Raw genomic sequence first — 23,585 nt, 5'->3', positions numbered from 1 at the left:
AAAAAGGGGATAGATCCATCAGTAATATAATGTGAAGGAATTTGAGAGGGGGATTGATGCACATGTAAATGGACATGTACAAATATGTGACTAACTATGAGCTACATACAGATATCCGTCTTATATTCATGCATGCCTACACACACTCACAGAAAAAAGCAAATTGTTACCAGAGCAACCACGGTCAGTTGTTTTTCTGTCCTCCATCAGAACTGGTTTGCATTTTTGTTAACATATTTTAGCAACTAAAAGCTTGGAGGAATTTCTTGCATAAACAGATTTATTTAAGCTTAATACTCATGTTTACATTTGTAAGAATCTCTTTTTCAGAATTACAATGAAAAAAAAGAAGAAAATTAAAATATTTTTCACAGGTTTACAAACAGTTGATGGTAAGACACTGAGGTTGTAATTGAGGTACTTTGCCTCAATTATAATGTTATATATGTTAAAATATTGATGTGTATGCCATAGAAAAAGTAATTTCCTTTTCTGTATATAGAGAAATACTTCAGTTTCTCAGATCCCAGAATACAGTAATTTACATAGATATTGACTTTTAATGAGGGCTGTGGTCAATGATTTAATTTGTGGACTGCAACTCCACTGTAATTTCAGAAGGAACAATAAAAATTGAAATTTAGGAGCTGTAATTCTCAGTGTATCCCTTTCTGAAGGCACTTAGTACTAGGCTTTATAAGGCTTCAAATAGCTTTTTAGTTAAGTACTTGAGTTCCACTATTACCATGCACTTGCAGCACTGCATGTACCCAGCCCTAGTTGAAATTTCTGCAAACTGGTGGCAAAATTTGAAACTACTGGCCTTACCTTTTCTGTATCTCAGTTAACCTATTAAAAAACATACCCTAAGAGGATTTACTTGTTCAAGGACTTATATATCTTAGGTAACTATGGTCCTTTCCCATATATATATATGAACATATATATATGAGAAAGGACCATAGTTATATGTATATATATATATAATATTATATATTATATATTTTATTATATATTATATATTATATATTATATATTATATATTATATATTATATATTATATATTATATATTATATATTATATATTATATATTATATATTATATATTATATATATATTTTTTTTTCTGTGAAAAGGTGTAAAAACTTGTGAGACAAATCAAACACTGCATATAGTGTATAGCATATATTCTATGATAGGATCACTCAGGTCTTATACAAATGACCCGTCCATACTATATTTCTGGTCTACACTTAAAACAGATTGATGTATATTATTAATTACAACCTGTTCATCAGAGACACTTTTCCAATAATAATAAAAAAAAGTATATTCTGCAGTGAAATGACATATAATGGTTAGGCTTGTAAACAGCATTTTTCCTCATAAATGGCAATGGGGATTTTGTAATACAATTTCATATATAACTTTGATTTTAATAGATAATGTTAAGAAGTACTTCACTAGATCTGTGAAAAAATGTTATTAGCTTTTTTCTTGATGGGAGACTACAATTTTTAATCAATTTTGGGTCAATCTTTTTTTCTACTGTGCTCAGAACAAACACAGATCTTGTTTTGAGTCAAATGAAACATTAGTTTTAGCTGTATATTTTAACCTTAAAATCTGGTATTTAATTTTAGGCAACTTTCTCGATGAAATGTCATTTCAAAATTAAAATGAAACCAAACAAACCAAAAATGTCTTCATGTATCTTTCTATTCATATTTTAAAACATCTTTCTGGAATTTTAGATGAGTTTTTTGTTTGTTTGTTTGTTTGTTTTGTGTGTGGGTGGTTTGGTTTTTTTTTGATAATATTTTGTATTGCCAAGTGAAAAAAAATACTCAGAAGTTTTTGCCAGTCCATACAGAGCTGCAGACCCAAATCATAGTGAATCTCTCACCCAGCTGTGAACACCTCTGTTTCATAGCCCACAGAAGGTGACTGTTACTCACTGGCAGTGAATCAAACACCAAAGAGCAATCTTACTATTTCCTCAAAATGTAATAATAAGGAATGTAATAATGTAATAATAAGGAATTCTGAAACCTTGAGAGAGTTAGAAATAACCAAGATTCTTTTGTTAATGATCAAAACACATTTAATCAGTTCCACATAGCAATTTCTAAAGCAAACAGGTACAGTGATGGATTGTTATGCACAAGCATCATATATCCAAATACTGATTATTTGCTTTATAGTATAATATTCTCTATGTGTATTATTATGCAGATTTAAAATGAATTACATCTTTTGTTATGATTAACATTTGATACATCTCATAACATTTGACAGATGCCAATCTTTATGTATATATATATTTTTTTCTTTTAATTTCCTTTGTTTGTCTTCCCTGAGTCTATTGTTAGACTTCTTTAAACAATTTACTAAACTTTTCTTTTCTTTTTGGAAAGCATCAAAGTGCTTAGGACACATCCGAAATGTAGCATTTTGGACACATCCCACGGTAACAGTCCCATCCTACCATAGCAGGACTTTCAGCATGCAGAAACAATCCTTTTTTTTTTATAGATGAGAAGATCTAGGAAAAGGAATACCATCAGAGCTCATCATTAACTCATTTACCATTTGGATCTATGCATATTCATGAGTCAGTCAGTCACCTCTTTCTCTTTGGCACTGATTGACATTATGAATTGAAGGGAAAAGCAGCCTTTGAAACCAACACAGAAACTTCTACAGCAACCATCCAACATCTTGTGTTAATAACAGGAGACTAATCAGGCAGTAGTTGAAGGAAATTAAAAATGCTGCTACTTTACACAGTGATAATAATGTCCTCCAGGCTAGGGTGAACACATCTCCCAAATGCAATCCTGACTTCACTGCTTATTATTCCAAATCTGCAGGCCTACCCTGTCCCTATTGCTCATGCTTCCTCTCTGTGCCAGAATTTTCTTCAGGAACAGTTCAAGCAATATCCAAGGCTTCTCTGCATGGCCTTTCAGCTCCATGTCTTCCCCCAGGAAAATGCTTCCCTGTCCTTGTTGCGCAGTTCTCACGCCACACCCTGAAACCAGCTCTTCCTCAACCTGGAATATTGTCAGAGGTTTATAGGCCATCTTCTTGAGCTCCCAACTGCCCCCCAGCCTGTCCAGCAGGGACAGAACATGGATGATTCTTTGTGCAGACATGAGTATATGGCTGTAGGGTCACTGAGTGCACATACTGCTAAGGAACTCGGAAGGTCCACAAAGGGCAGGAGAAGAACAGGGCTGGTGAATTAAGAGTTGCCTCCCTCTCCCCGGGGAACAGCAAAAATATTGTACTATTGTACATTAAGGAACAAGTAAATCACTGTATGACCATGTCTTGCAGCAGTCCCAGACCTCGCACTACCTTCTGCTTCATAAGCATTTTATGCTAAGTAAGGGTCACAGCATCTGTACCAGCTGCTTCCAAGACAAGCTGAAGGGACTTGAAAGGCTTGAGGGAGAGGAGTAGATCGATAAAGCAAATTGCAAAGCTCTCTTTGTCCTCAGTATCCCTCTGTTATGCTTGGCAGTGTAAGAATGATCTCCAGTTCTGTGTTCTTATTCTTTACCAGCAAATAGTTGTCTTTTCAAGGTGGCTTGCTAATAACACAAATATTTGAAACTAAATATGGAGGTTTAGATTTTCAGTATTCAGATGGGATTCAGCTATGGTCACTGCAGCTTGGATAAGTGTGGGTCCCCAAGGAAAACAGAGAGGAAAAAAAAAAAAAAAAAAAAGGATTTGTGGAGGAAATATTTTTTCAAAGGAAAGGGGAAATATCAGTTGTAGAGTTGTTTGTTTGTTTTTGTGTGTTTTTCTTTTTTGGTTTGTTTGTTTGTTTTGTTTTTATTGTTATTATTTCCTATCATTTTACAGCCTGCTCTTTGATTTTCTGTGCAAGAACATCTGGCCGTCTTATCTGTAAAAGAAGATAAGGACACATCACGTCACAGTATTTTGAACCAACTCTTAGCCTCAGACTCTGCTCTAAGGTCTCATTATTCCCAGAGGATATAGATAGAAATGTCTGTCTCAGGGGTACAATTTTTTTTTTCCTTCAAATTATATGACAAGTCTTTAAGAGAAGTTATTTGTCCATTATGCTACAATATGTCTAGAAAAGGTATCCATCATGACTGAGGAAAAATCATTCATTTTCAGACCTGTCAGTCTGAGCAGACAAAATAGGTAGCCCTCTCAGCATGGAAAAATACAGGCAACTCATCCTCTATTAAAGTTTAGCACCGTCAAGGGACCTCTGACATCCAGTAAGTTAGTTCTTCCTTCCTAGCAGTTACTTTTACCTTTTTCTTTTTTTTCTTTTTTCCCTTTTTTTTTTTTTTTAAAAGTTCATGCTTAGAGTTGGAGTACAGCTATTTTAACTCCAATAGTGAGACAGAACTGAAAAAATGGAAAAGCTCAAGTGCATACTCAACCTATACCTGTGTGGTTTCTGAAAACAAGCAGTTAACTTGATAGAGTTATATTCTACAGTCACAACTCACCCCTTGTTTGTGATATCCCAGTGAAAATTAAACAGTAAATGCTTAGTATAAGAATTCAGAAGAGAGGTTAATGAAACAGTATTAGGCAGGTGCAGCAAAATCATCATGTTTTGGAATGCACAGAGATTTGTCATATAATGTGATGATTGCGTTAACCGCTTCTCTGGCAGGAGATGTCTTACATCATATTCCAGAAAGTACACCACTATCAGAAAGTAAAAACTTTATTAATTCATTTTGTAATATAGATTTTTACATGCCTCCTTAGATCAGATTACTTAATTAAAACATCACTATTAATTAAAACATACTATAACATTAATATTAATTAAGACATACTATAAAATATTACTATTATTTGTAAATATTAAAAAATTATCAATTTTTAATAAGAAATCTAGTTGCACGAGTTAATTTAAAGTAGAAATTGTGTTTAAATTAGGTGATGGTTAACGCTTCCTCCTCCTATCCCCCAAACCATATAGCTTTATGCAGAAAAAGAGAAACTTATTTGCTGGGATATTAGATATCTTTTCCTACTGAGATGTGTGTTGTTGTTTTTTCTTTCTGTTAGATGACTCTGCCCACATTGAGTGTAGGATCCGACACTGAAATTCCACAATTCTCCCTCTAATGCTATTGGGAAATCTATGCCAAATAACTCCAAATTGAACCTGTAACAGGACAATATCATGAAGGAATAGATGCTACATATACTACATAATTTTATCTCATACTATACTTCCTCTCAGAATTATAGCATTCTTAGGTTTTTATTTGCAGCTCATCCCATATATAACCAGAAGATAAGAAACAAATATTCAAGTCCTTTATCTTAGCCCTTCATGACTTGGGCTCTTTACTGTGATTTACATAATTGTTTTGATCTTAAACATTATACTTTCTAAGAGAAAAATGCAGTACATAATATAAAACAAAGGAAACATTTAAGAGTAATGATGCACCTCAACAAATCCATTTTTATTTTCCCATTTAATAACTACAGAACTACTCTCATGGTTATGTGTGTGGCCATGGTTATGTGTCAACTGATAATATAATGATAAGACTATGGTAACTGCAATTCCTGAAAAGTGAATCAGATAGTCTAAATAATAAAAAAAAAATGCTATTTATCACCTGTCTGTAGCCAAACGTTACATTAATAACATTTCAATTAGAAAAAATATATTATTAGGCTGTTTATCAAGTACGTGGCATCTATTTCACATAATTTTAGCCAACTGAAAGTATGGACTGTAGTCTAATTCTACAATATCAATTTATTTCACCATCAATTACCAGAAGATAATTAATTCCCTCCTAATTTGGCACACTGAATTGTCCTCTGGAGAACACACTCACTGACTACAGATCACTTCCATATAAGTTGTGTGGACTACACACATTTATTAGCTAAATGTTCTCAGAGGGACTTTTAGATCTTGGAAGTCAACAACCTGTATATCACATACCCTTCTTTATAACCTGATTCCCTTCTGACAAACATCAAGCCTAATTATTAAAATTTCTGAATCTTCAAGAAACCCTCCAAAACACACTGACAGTGAGAATAGAAAAAGAAAATACCTAGTGGACAATTGATATCCAACGGCAGGAAACTGGCTGAGTAAGATACACAGATGATCCGCCTGGTGAGCACACACTGAAGAAGAAAATAATAATTCCAAAATTGGAAAATGCAGCTTTGTGTTGTAGAGCTTAAAGAACAGAGCATATTTATTTCACCAAAGAGAAGGCTGAAGAAAGGCTTTCTCTACTCTGGGCCAAGCTGAGCAGCAATTCTAATAGCTCCCTGTAGCACCCACAGTTTATCATCCTATCTTCATGTGGAAAACAAAATAAAACAAAACAAAATAAAACAAAACAAAACACAGTGCTTCAGAAGGGAGAAAAAAATAATAGTAACTCGTGTTAAGACAATATTCCTATGTGAGGGGAAACTAATGCTGATTTCTGATTGGTCAGATGACTAAGTGAAGCTCTGAAGCATGAGACTGACTATAAAGTGTTACGTTTTTGTGAAAGTAAGAGTTATGAGAGTAGTTAGAGCAAAAAGAATATCACTAAATGCCCCAGAAAGGTAGAACAGACCACCTGAAAGATTTAGCATAATTCCTCAGTACACACAAGCTGAAAATTTCAATTAAGACAAATTTATTCACGTGCATCTTAAAAGCTGTTCTACCTCTCATCAAAGATTCTGAATGATAAATTGCATCTTTGCATCATCTGTAAGAGCACTATGAAATCATAATCCTACTTAAGCAATATATTTCTCTAACCTCAGTTAACAGTCTTTGCATACAAAGATCTTAGTGTATTGCAGTATTTAAATGAAGCCATGTCTAAGCACTTCTAAAGAAACATCAAGTCTTTTTTCAACTTCCTCATTGATAAGACCACTCTTTATGACAGAAAGCTTGATTTTCCAAATTCTGGATATGTTTCATGAATTTTCTGTATTCCTATTTGATTACATTGATATTCCTTTTTAACTGTGGTAGTTTTAGCATGACTAGGTTAAAAAAAAAAAAGCAAAATCCTTTAATTTCCTAGATTATGCTTTTTTTTCCTTTTTTTTTTTTTTTTTCCTGTTTTGGCATTTTTTGGATGAGCTCTGAAATTAATTCCAATAGTATATCTACTCAGAATGACCATTAAAACACTTTTTAACTTACTGCATTTCTGTACAAGAGCTCCAACATTGTAAGCACAGAGTGTGGTCTTCATTTTGAAATGCATATCATTGTGTATATCAGTATTCAATTGTAACCATTTAATTAAGTGCTCCAGGTCATTCTTAAGATCAGATGTACTGGGCAGAAGGAGGAGGAGATTAATGAAGTTGTAACTTTTGCCCTGAAGGAGGACGGGTTGATGCAGTGAATATGCTCCACTTGCATGGCTGCTGTTGAGTAGCCTTTCGATCAGGTCATCTATACCTGGGATCTAATACCTTTCTCTTCATCAGTATTTCATCTTAGTCATCATTTGTTGCCCCACAAATGTCATTTGAAAACTTCACTGAAAATTCTGCATATGGCTCCACATATTCTGTATATGTCTCCAGCAAATATTAATCACTCAGTAATTTCTCATTATCCAGTAATTACTTTCTTTTCTTCCCATTAGCAACTTGAATTTATCTGTTCTGAGGGAGTCACTTTTAAACTTATTCTGCAATATAACCTGTTACTGCATGCAATGAGAGCTTTCAATCAACATGTAGCTGGAGAAATCCAGATATGATACTGATTCTCTGTTTTGACCAGGTCTGCAAGCCTGTCAGAACAAACAAATACAGAAAGGAAGGTTTGAAGAGACATCTTCCACAAAAATAGACAAGCAATGTAAGAATCAACATTGTGATAATCATTCTTATTAAAGTCCCAACTCAATGGTTCCTTTGTTTTATCTAGAATCAATATCAATCCAGTCAATATGTAATTATTCGCAGGTCATGATTTTCATTTTATCCAGTGCTGGGGCAATTGGACAACCTCAATCTTTTCATGCAACCCCTATTTTCTTGTTAATGTTGATACTAATATTTATGGTCCAGGACTACATACAATTAGTTTCTCTAGGACTCCAGGATTTAAGTCACTTAGGCTAGATGATTATACATGGTGTGTTTTAGTAAATGTTTCCTCTTATCCTTCCCAGCTATAGCCGGTAACCCTTGTTTCACAAGGACTGGAAACAGCTTTTTTTTTTTTTTTTTTTTTTTTAAATCCTGACATAATGGTTATTCTTTCCACAGGTTTCAGGTTTAACAATGTTATTTTTAACTCCCAAACTTTTTTTATTTAAACCTCTCTTGTACTTATTCTATTCACTATTGATATTCCTGTTCTGCCCCCCCGCCCCCCTTAGTAATCATATAAGCCTTTTAATTAGTGATTATATTTACTACCCCTTTTAATATCCCTTATTCTGTTTTCAGTGCCACTGTCCTATCTCTCTTTGATCTAGATGACTGCCTTCCACAGTGTAACTTTATATAGAGAACAAAGTAGGGAATTTGCTAACTTTTAAGGACTTCCAATCTATGTGATTTACAAGACAGTAAATATTATACATCTTTATAACTATTGAAGCAAACATTCCTACCACTTCCAACAATCAGGATTACTAACAGTTTTGTTGATGAAGATAAGGCAGCCCTTAGTGGCCTGGCTGGCACAAAATCAGTAGAACTTTGCTCACACTTGGTGGCTATCCAGACTCAGGCTCTTCCATATGGGTGAAATCACTTATGGCTTCATAGCTGCAGGACTTGCTTTGTGGTACTTGTATGTTTGCTTAATCTTCCTGTAGCTACTTTCTTAAGACTGCAAATAATATTCGACTTCAATTTTTAATTTAAATCTTTAAAAAATGTTTACTTAATAAAGTAACAGAGATTAAACAGGTTGGAAAGAGTGATTTTTATAAGGGGAAAAATAGAGTCCCATGTAACAATCCAGAACACTGCATAGATAAATAAATATAACTAAAGATAAGAATGCTAAGAAAAAAAAAAAAATATATGTTTCGCCAGTGGTGAACTAGCTTCTTAGAAAGAAAAATCACTAGGATAGGATCTGTCCATTAATCTGCTTTCTATTCCCATCTGTGCAGGATATAGCTATGTATGAGTGCAATGAAAGGCTGCAAGAGCATTTCAGCACTCTGAGTTCCCCAAACTCCCTCCCCTCCCTTCTTTTTCAGCTGCAGTTTCTAGCAAAGGTTTGTGTTCTTGGCTCATGCTACTTCCTGGTCCACATTCACCTGTTTTTAAGTGGTACTAGAGAGAATAAATGGAGAGCAGAACAGCATCTGAACAGCAGGATTTGAGTGAGCAGGCTGCAAGATCCTTGAGGGAAGAGAAGCTTCACAATTGTTAAATTGTTTTTCTCTGTACAACAGAAGAGATAAGACTCAGTTTTATCTGAATACTCTCTGGACCCATTGTTTTCCTCTTGCTGTCCTTACAACACCTTTACATAGCTTTGAAGTCAGACACTTAAAAGAGTCTTAGCAACTTTCTGACATCTATGACATTAATGGCTTTGGGGCAGCTACAAAAGGGCAGACTGTTTATTTGCCATGCAGTTACCATTACATTTATGGTGCACTGATCTTTCCAATGAATCCAAGTTTCAATTACATACAGTCACAGGTATCTTACAAACAAGGCACATATGTTGCTTGTGGTACTGGCAAACTCTTTTGTGGAAAAAAAAAAGTATATATAAATATATACACATAGGCTTGAAGTTCTTTAATGAAAACATCTTAGCTTCATTAATGTTTCTCTTCAAAGCTTTGCATCAGACATCAAGACATCTTTGGGCATGCTCAGCCTAAGTGATTATCTCCAACTAGAAGAAGATAAATTGTATGCAAACTCACTATCATGCACATCTCTCTCCTCCCTCACTCAATATAAAGGACAATTTTCATAAGCCCTACAATTTAAAAGGCGATTTACTTATGTCTCTGTATTTCTTTTTTTTTTTTTTTTTGGGGGGGGGGGGTGGGGAGGAAGAGAGTAGGAAAGATGTAATAAAGAAGTCCTTTTTATAGGGAATCTGTAGCGTGGTATTCCCCTACTGTAACAGTACTCTGAAATTCCATTCTTTAAAAATTAGAATTTCAGTCATTTCTAATTTTTGTTTGTATTTGATGCAAATGCATTTTCTGTCCTCCCAATGGTTAATGTTTTAATAAAAAGCTTTAATAAATGTCATTTTTGAAAGTATTTGAACTTGAACACAAAGTCTCTTAATAATAATCTGAGACAACATGTGAATTATAAATACAGTAATGCTACTCTTTGACTTACCGGTAAAACAATGTGTAGCAGGTTTAAACTCAGAAAAGGAACTTCCACACTGAGAAATGAAGGATGTTATAACCCTGATCTAATATTTCATTTTTTTATCTTTTTTTTTGTAACATTTACAGATTACAGAAATATTCTGAATAATATGATTTTAACCCTCATCCTTAAAAAGATATCCACAAAGCTCAAATGAACTGCTATTTGATTAAGTACATATTAATGTGAGCCTGAAGGATGTCTATTCTGAGCTCAGAGTGTGTGACCAAGAAATGTTACAGTTTACTAAATTCATTAATTAGATACAACCTGGCAGTACAAAAAACGTTTAAGTTTTTCAACAGACAAACTGTAATTTTGTTCTCAAGGAAGAAGACAAGCAAGGTGTGGAAAAACAGAAGGTAGAACATGTAATCAATAGAAATTAAATCAAAGGTATGTTCAAGTACAGAAGGTACCATAACATAGCACTATTTTATTGTAAACTTACCTTATTCAATAGCCTGGAACATCAGACCCACAGGTGTGTATTGCTAACTGTATTGGAGGCAAAAGTGAGCCTATTGGAGAAGGAGTGGCAAAAGCACCCTATCGTAACTGGCCCAGAGGCTCTGTGCATCCTTGCCATAGACTACCTCAGGAGAGGACCCAAGAAGGACCCAGAAGGATACTGATGAGCTTTTGGCATAAGTGCCTTGGAGACACAGAAAATTAAACACCTGTGTACCTTGCCTGGTCTCTTGGAGATCCCTTCTGTTTTGGGGTTCCTGAGGGTTGAAGAACAGCTGATTGCTACCACAATCTGATTGCACAACCAGCACAAGCTGATTGCTGGTGCGCCAGCAGCTATATCTGATGTATTGATTATATCACACTTCCACAACCTTGCCAAGACAAACACCATATTCTTACAATGATGGAAGTAACCAGTGGATGGATGGAAACATATTCCGTGCCCCTTGTCACCACCCAGAACACTATCCTGGACCTTGAAAAGTAAGTCTTATGGTGACACTGCACCCCAGAAAGAGTTCCCAAACAACCTCATAGACACCTGGGCCAAATACTTCAGTATTGAATGGGTATATCACATCCTCTATCATGCACTAGCCTCTGGGAAAATTGAATGATATAATGAACTGTTAAACACAACACTGAAGGCAATGTGTGCTGGGAGATTCAAACATTGGGATTACACAATTAGCAAAGACCACCTGGTTAGTCAACACAAGGCAGACTGCAAATTGAGCTGGCCCTGCCCATTCAAAACAGGATAAAATCCCTGTAGTGCACATAAAGAACACGCTGGAGAAGACAGTTTGGGTTATTCCTGCCTTGGACAAAGGCAAACCTGTCCATGGGATTGCTTTTGCTCAAGGACCTGGGTGCAGTTAGTGGGTAATGCATAAGGATGGGGAAGTCTGATGTGTACTTCAAGGGGATTTGAGTTGGGGCAAGAATAGCCAGTGATTTGAGTTATATGAAGTTAATTGTTATATTATACTGTGTTTCATCACTACTATGGTTGCTATATGCCATATCAACAGTATTATGGTATGAATCACCCAGATCAGTGAAGACTATTTTGATGGAACCCAGCAAAGTGCAACAGTGATAGAATCAGACAAGCACAGCAGTGATGGAACAAGAATGGGCTTCAGCATGCAACAATCCAACACCACACACCATCTCTTCTGCCCTGAAGGACTGTTATGACAGATGGAGCCCAAAGTCATGGACTGAACAAACTCAACAGATATTTTAAAGGGATGGCCAATAGACTAAGGGAATTATATCTGTGTGTATATGTCAAAAAACAGGAAAGGTGGCGGTGATTAATTGGGATGTATTGGAAAGTGTGAGACCTGATCATGACATAAATGGTATAGAAGAAGGGCTGGATATTGTTCTGGTTTCAGCTGAGTTAGAGTTAATTTTCTTCTTAGTAGCTGCTACAGTGGTGTGTTTTGGATTTAGGATTAGAACAATGCTGATAACACACTGATGGTTTAGTTTTTGCTGAGCAGTGCTTACACTAAGCCAAGGAGTTTTCAGCTTCTCACACTGCCCTGCCAGTGAGGAGGCTGGTGATGCACAAGAAGCCGGGAGGGGACAAAACCAGGACAGCAGATGCAGACTGACCAAATGGATATTCCATACTATATGGAGTCATGCAGAACAACAAAACTAGGTGGGTTGGCTGGGAAATAGGGCTGCCACTGCTTGGGGACTGGCAGGGCATCAGTCAGTGAGTGATGAGCAATTGCATTGTGCATCACTTGTTTTGTATATCCTTTTATCATTATTATTTTCCCTTCCTTTTCTGTCCTATTAAACCATCTTTATCTCAACCCATGAGTTTTGTCTTTTTTCCTGATTCTCTCCCTGATCACACTGGGCAGGTGGAGCGACTGTACAGCTATGTAGTGCTTAGCTGCCTGCTGGGTTAAACCACAACACAAAGACATCAGACATTACAAAGCAGTCAGTATTGAAGGAAACTTTTGGCTAAGGTAATAACTATTAATGTTAGGACTTGTAAAAAAAAAAAAAAAAAAAAAAAAAGGATACAGTTAAATCTATCCATACACACACCCCAGTATTCAGATAAGCAGAGTCAGCATCCATTGTAAATTAAACAGTAAGATACTTTTCTTATTGTGCTACACATTTACTCAAACACATTTAGGGAAACAAATACAACTGAAACAAATCCAGGTAGAGGAATGACAGGCAAAATCCATGGATGCATAGCTGAAATTCATTAATTATTAATAACTCCTGAAGGTATTTACTCCTCAAGTTTTCTGTTAATATAATCTTCATTTTCCTGGAGTTTTTTTATATGGCCAATGAACGCACATTCAGTATGGCCTCTGAGAAAAGTTCATCTTCAGGTTAGATCAGAACTGCTAGATAAACACTACACCAGCTGTATTCCCCACACTAGCTAACAGGAACATGGTGGGAATACATCGCTCTGGCTAGTTAAGAGCTTAACTTAGAGGTTGCAGTCTTTGAGGGTGTTTTATTACCGGAGGCCACAATGCCCTCTGAAACACATCAAAAAATGGAAGCAAAAAAATGGTTTTGAGATATCTTTTTGCTGTCAGTTGAAGGACAGACTGGATGAGAATGGCCCTTGAGTATTTGTGGTTTTCTACTGAATATAAAGTCATTGTGTACTCTCATAAGTCTATTTCTCCATTCTTTGCTTGTCCAGCCAGTACATGAAAGGCCTGAAAGCTGTCTTGTTTCTCCAGAGTTTTCATCAGAGCTGCTCTCTTTAAAGTTTTTCAGAAAGAGGCCGTGATGGATGGAGACTTGAGTAAAAGCCAAAAGGCATTTAGAAGGAAATGGTCTATGGAAAGAAAGTGCCCAGGCCTGGGGTAATTGAAACAGTAAGGAGATTTTGTCAGCCACAAGGGAAACAAAAGGGAGAAAACTCAAAAAGCTCTAAAGTTAATCCTTAGGCAGCTACTATTTTTGATATTGTTGTTTTACTTTTTTTTTTTTTTTTTCCCCCTGAAAAAGTGGACTGGCAGAAAGCAGTCAGTAGTTCCTGCTAGGCTAAAGAAATGAAACCTCTAACCTTTGCTAGGAGATTTTCTCCCTACCTCTCCTGGTACGCTGATCCCAAATGCTCAAAACATGAATCAAACTTATTTGAATCCTCTGTCAAACTGAAATTTCTTTCACTGTATGCTCTACATATGCTAACTTCCCTCAAAACAGTTGTTGATTTACATTAAAAGTGCATTGTTCAAGCAAAATGGCTTGCAGGATTAAACTTAATTAAATTAGCTATTGAAAGGAAGATTTATAAAAAATAAATAACTCGTGAAATTTGGCAACTGTGCACCTGAACAGATCTATAACACTCATGGCAACTCACAAATCTATTTCAAATATTTGCTTAAAGAAGGTAACAAATATATTTAACATTCATATGTATCTCTGTCTGGCATCGTTGCACATTTTTCTTGAGAGTATTTAGCCTTTGCACATTCACAGCCTATTTAATTAATATTTTCTAAAGTCATGATGAAAATGAAATAAAATTCAGACATACTAATTATAAAAAGCACAGCCATTACTCACCAGGAAACGGTATTTTCCCACATTCAACCTATCTGCAGAATTTTATCTGTTTTGTGAATTTTACTCACATAAACTGTTTCAAGACAGTTAAATTGTATTTTACAGAGAATTCGCTATTTAGCAAGAGCAAGAAAATTTTTGTCCCATTCCTGACCTTCATGGGGCTGTAAGGAGATACCTACATGGTCTTTCTGTCACCTAACAAAAGTGTCTGTTAGAAAACCAGTCACACGCTATAGAACCAAAAATAGTAGGAGGATGTTCTTTGGAGAAATCCAATTCAAAGCATCTAAGTTAGATTCTCACTCTGAATTGTCCCGTGAAAAAATCTATCCCTCTCTTTATGAATTTCATTGTAGCTTAAAGAGATTAGTTTCCAGTTTTGGGAACCAAAAACTCTTGAAGTTAGCTGGTGCTACTATGCTTTTATGTACCAAATAGGGTGAACTAAACACATTGAACCACACTTCCTCTTTATCTACAAACATGGTCTTAAGCTGAAACAAAATTTCCAGTATTCAAATTAAATTAAGTCACTATTACTGTTTGTTTTCATAAAATGACAGTCAATATTTGAAAAGGAAAAAACAAAAAGCATAGTTTTCAGTCTTCTTAAACAGTTATCTACATTGCTGAGTCTGACAACAGTGTGGAAAACATTTTGACTATTGAAACTCTTGTTATTAACTCTTGCTATTTTCCATATAAATTGTCAGTGGCAGTTACAACTTTCCCAATTATATTTAACAAAAGTTACTTGTTATAAGGGCATTTACTCTCTGGAAAGAACATGAAAATGAGCAAGAAAACACTGGCATAAATAAAGGAGACATACATGAAGCAGAGCACACTGCACTACTTAACTTGCTGGAGGTGACAGAGCAAATATTAAGCTGCACTGTGGTTAAGTGATTTTTGTCCAGAACAGTATCAACAACATGCAGTTCTGTTTTCCTCACTCATGGCCTGTCAGGCTCCCCTGAAATTTGCAGTATATCAGGTGCTCTCTCTGCTTTCCTTGACATAAGTCAACGATTTGTGTCCCATTCAATTTAGTTCATGTGAAAATACTCATAGCTTCTTGCCATATGTCAGTGGATGATAATTGCATTGATCCACCTTGCAGTGAGCTCAGTAAGGGCACTGTTCTGATAACTGAATAACCAGAGGCTATTGCTTGTTAGAATTAGTAAATTTGACTGTTTGACTTGTTTGATTCCAATCATGCTTGACAGAGTGATGTATAAAGTAGGGAGTGTTAAATGTGCCAATAAATGAATTACTTTTCAGATTATGTTGCTAGTAGAGATATTGATGAGTATGCTTTGCAAGCTAAACATAACGGTTTCCCTGATTCTATTTTCTACTGAATGGGTGAATGTGCTCTGAGAAAATAAAGAACAAATTTAAATTTTCATCACTGAAGGAAGAAAACCACAATGTGTTAAAGAGAACAGTATTTTTTTTCAAAAAAATTTCACCCTTCTACTTTAAAGTTCTCATCAGGAAAGAATTCGGAATAAGAATTATTCTCTTGAAAATGTGAATTTAAATAAAAAAAGTTAGAGATAGATTTAAGACAACATTGTTGGAAATATAGCCAGAGTAACATTATTTTGGGGTATAAAATTCTTATTAGCTAATGATTGCATCAGAACCCTGTTCCATTTAAATAAATATATATATATATATTTTGAGGTATTTAAAGCATCAAAGTCTTGGCTAATACCCTGAAACTCTTTATTAAAAATTCCCACAGTAGTCAAACATAACTATACCATCTGTGTGCAGTCTCTGCATTTATCATACAAGTGTACTTATATTTACAACTCTTAATTTGAACAGTAAGGACTTTTACTCTCATCTCTCTCCTGTCTGTATGCCTTGAAAATATTTTAGAAGTTATTTTTCTAGTATTTCTTTCAGGCAGAGTAGCTCTAAGGAAAAGAAAAGCAAAAAAAAAAAAAAAAAAGTAGATGTAGAGTAAGAGATCAACTGCCTCATTTTAAATTGTCCCTTACCACCCAAAGCTCCAAAGAACTTCTACAAAAGGTGCTAGTGTTCAGCATCTGTTATAGAATAATATCAAGAGGATCATGTTTACACTATGACTTACAACATGCAAAATATCCACTAGCATTTGTAGGACTTAGGTTGGTTTCTTAGAGAAGTCCCTCGTGCTTACTTAAGTTTTGGTCAAACCTTGGTGTTCTATATACTAAATATTACAAGAATAAAATATTAGCATTAATCTAATAGCTGAATAGCCACATTTTGACAACCTTTATTGCTTTTCAGAACACAGATCAAAGTAAATAGCATCAATACCTTTAATGAAACCAAAACGAGAGAAAAATACTATGTAAAGTGATTGGAAGTATGTGTTTGGAAAGGACGCTATCCATGATCACCTAGGATTTGTAAACAATAATTAAAAGCCAAACACACGAGATTACTTCTCACCCACCTGTAAATGCCTTTAAAAAGAAGCTATTTTTAATATCTAATTTTTGACTTGAGGGGAAAACAGATGTAATTATTTTGTAAATAGAAAAGGAAACAAAAATATTTTAACATAATTTGAAGGCATTTTAACCTCTCCATTAAAGTCATTGTTTGTTGTACTTATTTTACTGTTTGGAGTTCAATTAATGAAACAGCTGGAAAAAAATGTGTGTTCTTATGTTATACTGTACAGTGGTGAATGTACAAGGCACTGTCATGTTGCTGCACTCAGATAAATTAGATTCCAGGACTGCAAGAATACCAGCAATAATAGCAATATTAATTTGCTGTATTTGTCATTGGACTGGCATTTTCATTAAAATTATATGTGTGAAAGGAATAAAGAACAAGATGCAATTCCTGAATGTTGAAAAATATGGTCATTAATTAATACATTAAGACCAGTTGGCTGTTATTCCCATCTTTGGAAAAAACAGTGCGTTTATCAGTGCATAGTCATTGGCAGGAAATTAAATTTCTAGGAGGAAAATTAGGATAACCATAACTCCTATGGTTTCTTAATTCATCAGCACAGCAGGATGAGCTCAAATAGCAACTATTGAACACATGTTGAATAAATGAGGCCTTTAAAAAGAGTCCCAATACTTGCTGACCTCCAGGTGATATAAGCAAATTTGCCTAAAAGTCAAATGGAATTTTTCAGGTGGAGCCACATCTAACATTTACTGAAATCAGAAGACATATTCCAGTTTTAAGTTCCTTCAATACGCAGTCAAGAATAACCAATCTTATACAATCAGTTATGGTGAACCATAAGGAGGCCTGTTTTTGGCTACTACTGTATTTAACCACATGAAAAAAAATACAGAAAAATTAGCATGTATCTATTGAAAAGAATGTTAACAACCTGGGCACAGGCACATTTAGTTTAACCATACATTTTAGATTCTGAGTGGAAACCTTTAAAACAGCTAGAATCTTTTTTAAAAAATCTGAGGTGCTTATTGAAATTTCATCTATAATTGACAAACACATACTCATACAGAAGAGCAAAACTATGCCTTCCAACCTCCTCCAAACTATATTGTTAGTCGTGTTTTCTTATCTACTTTATTTTTTAAAACAGTTGCTCTAAACAACACTGTACAGGATAGGTATCAGATGAAAAGATCCCTTTAAAGAGTTTAATTTTTATTTACCACAGTATTAAGAAAGAGAATGTTTGATTGCAAATGATAGCAACAGCAGAAGGACCAAAATAAAATGTATGGGGAGAGGGAAGAAAATAAAAGAAAGTGGCTGGCTAGGGATACTCAGTGCTTGGTTTAAATAGACCTACTGAAGTTCTGTATTAACATGCAATTACATATTCTGCTGATGCCTCATACAAAATTTCCCAAAAGCTTCTGGTATGGACAATTCTGCTAAAATAGAAGATACTGATTCATTCCTTTCTTTGGTTCACTTTTTGAAGGGTGGGCACACATGCTTTGTTGTAGGATTATTGAGCTGAGATCAGTAATACTAAAAATACATAAAGATTGCATTAAAATTAAGGTATATGTTTCATTTTGTTCAATACATTGTTCCTCACATAAAGCCACAGCTGTTGTGAGTAATGAGAAAGTCTCAGAAAATTATAATAGGATTATACTTAGGATAACCTTTTGACTCTTTGTTCTCTGGGGTGATTTTAATAACATCATACAATCATACAATTAAATCCTTAGGATGCATATTCTAATGTCCCAATCAACAAGCCACTCTGTTATTCAAGTGCTTGAATAATTATGTACATTTATCCAATGAATGCTTTCTTTACTTATTACTTCCTGTACTGTCTGGCATAAAACATTATCCTGTCCAAATGGTATCTAGAGACTTACATCCAATATGGAGTTGTCAGTTAACAGCTTTGAAACACAGCTCTTAAAATAGCTATTATTGTCTGTTCCATAATGCAAAAGGTATTCTTCTCCTGCACCAAGAAGGTGAGACAAAGAGATCCTTTATCAATCCAATAGAGAACTAAGATCAAGAAATCCTTACGTTCCAACTATTCTGATTTTTTTTTCTTTATCTACATCATTTGACCTTGATGCATTAATTTTCCCTCTCTAAGATGAGGGCTGTTACCAGCTTGTTCAACAGGCATAGCTTATGAGCTCACCTACTGCCATAAAATGTTTTAACTGCTTAAACTTTTATTATAAGAGAAAAGGGAAAAAATGGAATGTGGGATGCATAAGCTGACCAGCTGATAAAAATGCAGGTTTTGGTATAAAGTACTTTGCAGCTACTGTCCTAAAATAACCATTTTCATTTTAAAGTAGCAAATCAATCCCAGGAGACAAGCACAGAGTCCATGAACAGCAGCTTGACTTCATTACGCTGTCTTTCTACATAAAAATAGTTTCTGCCTTTGGATGCCTTAAAAAAAACACAAAACCCACAAACTATGGCAGTTTCTGCACGAATGAAAATGTGAACTCAACACAGAAATAATGCTAGCTTTTATATTATTTGTATATGGAATCTGGAAGATTCCAGACATGAGTCTAAAAGATACATGTAAAATAAATCCCACCAAGTAAGAAACGAGTGAGCCAACAGTAAGACCCCTTTTGTATCAGTAACAAGACTGGTCTAAAAGTTTTGACCATACACTAACAATACATCAATGCAAGTCTTGAATCTCAAGGACCTCCTGTTTATTTCATATAACTGTTGCCACTGTTACTTCATTATTAAGGTCCTTATATATACAACAGCTTCGAGGTACTGCTTTGAATACATTCATTCATTCGTGCAGATATGTATATAGGAAAGCACAATCTATAATGAAGAAAGTTAATGCAAAGAAATAGTCTCAGAAGCTCAACAGACAGTAATTAGCCAAAATGAAAAAAATCTGTACAAGGTCATAAATACAGAAAATTTTCTAATTCTAATCAGCCAAAGGTGCTACCCAGCAAACCGTAATAAAACACAATAGAATACAATGCCTTGAAGGCCATGGTTTTCTGTTGGACCTGCAGCATCTTCTCTGATGTTTTTGAATTTCAGTATGGAGAATATTTCCACCTTAACACTTCCCTATCTAAAGATCTCTCCATTGTAAATACCATCTTCCTTTAGTCTTTGCATCCTCTCTAAATGTGAAGAGTATTAGTTTTCAGTGAAGCCACACTGACAGAAATGAGTAGAAAATATATCCAGGTCTTCCTCAATGCTGCATCTGAGATAGCATGCATTCTTTGTGCAAATGCATTGCACAAAATAAATATAATAGACATTGCCAGTAACTCTTTTCAGCATGCTGCTCTCACCTGTCACTGTTATTAAGATGACAAAAATGCCAAGAGAATGAGAAAGGTGGGAATTGCTCATGTAGTCGTGACTTCACTGGACCAAGAATAAAACTGAAGTCTAGTAGTGAGGGCCTGGGGCTTTGATGTGAGTGTGGGGATGGCTTCTCAGTGCGATGATTTATTTTTTTTTCCGATTTTTTTTTTCTGAAAATGCTCTTGAGTTTGGGCTGATGTTACTGTATTTGCTTTCTGCTTATTTTTATTTTTCAGGTGTTGAGAACAAAAATACTTTTAAAAGTTGTCATTCATAGTGCTATTGCTATTATAAGATTTTATGTTGAACTTCTAGTATGTATATGCTTTCCTCACAGAGTATGTTGGATATAAAGTACCACAAATGTATGAAGTAACATAACACTTTGGTTAATACTATTTTCTGAGGATTGAGCTGTGATAATCTAGGGAATTTGTATGTAATTTATGAACATACATTGATTTAATAAGAAACTACAGCCTTATTTCTCTACTGCGCTGTTTCTGTGCGTTACTTATACAAGAGACTACAGGATGGCCTGGAAGACAGCAGTCTCTAAACATTTATTAAAGTCAGTCAGCCAGAACCAGAACACAATTGCTCTCACAAGGGAAGAAAAATAATTCTGAAGCGAAGAGTGCTAATTAAGATTTTTTTTTAATTTTCTTTTTCGTCCCTGTTTGTTACCATCTGAATTTTCCATTCCTTTCTGGAGAGGAAAGAATAGGAACTCCCTACTCGGCAAACTCTGTTTAACAGTAAGAAAACTTCAGAGTGGGGAGGACTGAATCCACCATGCTTAAGTTCCCAGTGGAAAGATTTAAGAATACATCCTTGGAATTAGGCAGCTCCCTATTCTCTTTGTAGAAATTGCCTCTCTGAGTTTTGTAATCTTTCCTTGTATTGACAAAAGCTGAACTGGGTTTGGATTCTGCTCTAGAAGCCAAGCATCAAAACTGCGGATCTGCAAGTCTTACAGTGACCCAGCACTCTTGTTGATCTCGATAAGCTTTAAGAATAAAAGTTTGGAAACAATATATGATTTTCCTTCCAGAATCAAAGGATAACAAGGAAGAACCAAATAGAAAAGAGTTATTGGGATTTTGTTGTTGTTATTTGTTTGTTTGAAATCAGAGCATTTCTTCAAGATTTAAAACAGTTATTTTAAAATTTTAGTCTACATACTTCTTTGAGCCACCAGCTATTTCTGAAGAAGTGAACTAACTATATATAGGACAGGAAAGGAGTGTGTTCAGCATTTGAATAGACTGTTAATGTCTGTGCTACTCACTGAGTATTGACAACTCATCTTTAAGGAGGCTGGTCCTAGAAACATCACCCAAAATGGGCTTAAAAATAAGAGTTAGAAACTGCTGAGCCCTATTTAATTTTAAAGCACAGACATACAAAGAAATCAGATGAATGTAAGTAAGGGAAAATTAACCAGCACTCAGAGAAAATCATTGAACAGGTAAATGTGTCTTCATTCTTTGCATTTATGTCTCTTTGAGCCTTAATTCTCTCATCTAAGCATTCAATGCTCCTTGAATCATGGCTAATTTATCACAAAATCGTATTTCTTTAAAATCTTTTCTGAAGTTAAATCAGAAGCTTTTCAGTTGCAGTTCAACTCAATCCGGTTTATGTTGAGGTGGTTTCTAATGAGAAAAAAAAACACCACTGCAACAAACCATGATAATTTAAACTGATAAATTAAAGATTTCACTCAAATTAGAATGTAACAAATTCTGCAGTGCAATTATAAAAAAAAAAATCAACTAACAAACAACAAGAAAAATATCAAGCAGATAAAAAGGAAAAAAAAAAAGATAAGCAGAGTAATTGTAAGAGAAGAGAGAGAAGAAAAAACAGATTGTTCTTTATCTTATTGCAGTTTACTCTGTTGAAGCCAAGGAACTCTGAACAGTGTAATGAAACGATGAATCCGACCTAGTGCCTTTCCACATGGTAAATTTAATGTTACAGAAAATGGTATTAAAGTATAATATCCATACTTTAGGGCTTAACAGAAAATGATAAACATAGTGGTTTTTTTTTGTTTGTTTTTTGAAATGACATTAAAAAATAAATTTAACTTCTCTCTCAAACTCCTCCAATATTTCAGGGTATAATTTAAGAACACATTCTTCATTGCTTTCAATAATTCTTCCTTGGGAGTAGGAATTCAGAACTTTAATAGTAACTTTCACATTCATGCATAAAGTTATGAAGGAAGCTTGTAGTAAAAATGAACATTTCTGAGTACAGAAAATATTATAAGGAAAGGCAGGTTACTCTTTCTCAAATTGCCTTTGAGTAAGGCAATTTAAATGACGTAAAGGATATTTTAACTTTTAGAAACTGGATTTAATGTACAGAGAATTAACTGTGTCAGTCTTTGTTATGAATGACCATTTACCTGCATATTGAAAACATTTTTATTGTTTTAAACCTGTGCAAGTTCTTTCAGAGAATTTACCAAATAAATATTTATCAGAGTTACAAAGAATGTAAGTGGAAGGACTGCTTGTGAGACATCAGTTTCCCTTGAACAAGCCAAATGGCAAGGAGAAGAGGAAAAAAAGCCAAAAAAACCTATGTGGCTAAGTTGATCAGTTAAGTTTATTCTTCCTCAGTGTTTGAGGTTGACATCTTATGTTTTATGTTGAGATATACTCTTTTATGATACTCAGCTAAATGAAGTAATAAAAACTCCTGCTTTCCTAAACTACGGTATCAAGTGTCTTATTTTGTACTTGCAGCCCTCAGAATATCTCTCCAAGATTTAGAGAGTTTAGTGTTTTTATTAAGCCTCTGCCATGATTTAAAAGGAAAAGTCTTGGACAAAACTATTTGAGACACATCAAGAGAAAAAATACACTGAAATCAATACACATTAAATTAATGTCAGATAAACAGTAGTAACAATTTTCTTTCTACTGTCACTAATGTCTGTTTCAGAAATATTTTAAGCTTGATTTTTCCCTCTCCTTTTTTTCTTTTAAATTCCAAGTTTATTAGCTTTGAAAATGAAATTTTCTTCATCACTATATGGTCATAGATCAATTGGTACATTCAGGTAAAGTGCTAGAGCAGTTGGAATGAAAATCAATCGGTGCAAAAAGTTGCAGAGATCACTCTATCATTCTGCTACCAAAAGCCACCGTCCCATGTAATGTGCTGAAGAAGTATCTGCAGCTAAAGAGAATTTCTCCTAAGGCCACATTCCTTCCTATAGTCATAATGTGGGAAAACTTCACAGTGACAGCACAAACTATACAGAGGTGTGAGGAGATAAAAGCATTGCTGCAGGTTAC

At 34.8% G+C, this 23,585-nt stretch overlaps 1 long non-coding RNA gene across 2 annotated transcripts; it reads right to left on the bottom strand.

Moving 5' to 3' along the window:
* Positions 1–1,132: 1,132 nt before the first annotated feature.
* Positions 1,133–13,204, bottom strand: LOC310881075. Of its 2 annotated transcripts, none has more exons than XR_014572113.1 (3): positions 10,847–13,204; positions 6,096–6,171; positions 1,133–3,919 (listed from the first exon to the last, which is right to left on the bottom strand). It is a non-coding gene; the product is annotated as an uncharacterized lncRNA (long non-coding RNA). The 2 variants fall into 2 exon arrangements; XR_014572114.1 differs by lacking the exon at positions 1,133–3,919 and adding an exon at positions 3,928–5,179.
* Positions 13,205–23,585: the final 10,381 nt, after the last annotated feature.

Source organism: Anser anser (assembly GCF_964211835.1).
Source record: "Anser anser genome assembly, chromosome: 13".
Lineage (NCBI taxonomy): Eukaryota > Metazoa > Chordata > Aves > Anseriformes > Anatidae > Anser > Anser anser.
Note: the sequence above shows the minus strand (reverse complement) of the source record. Positions and strands in the feature narration are given on the sequence as shown.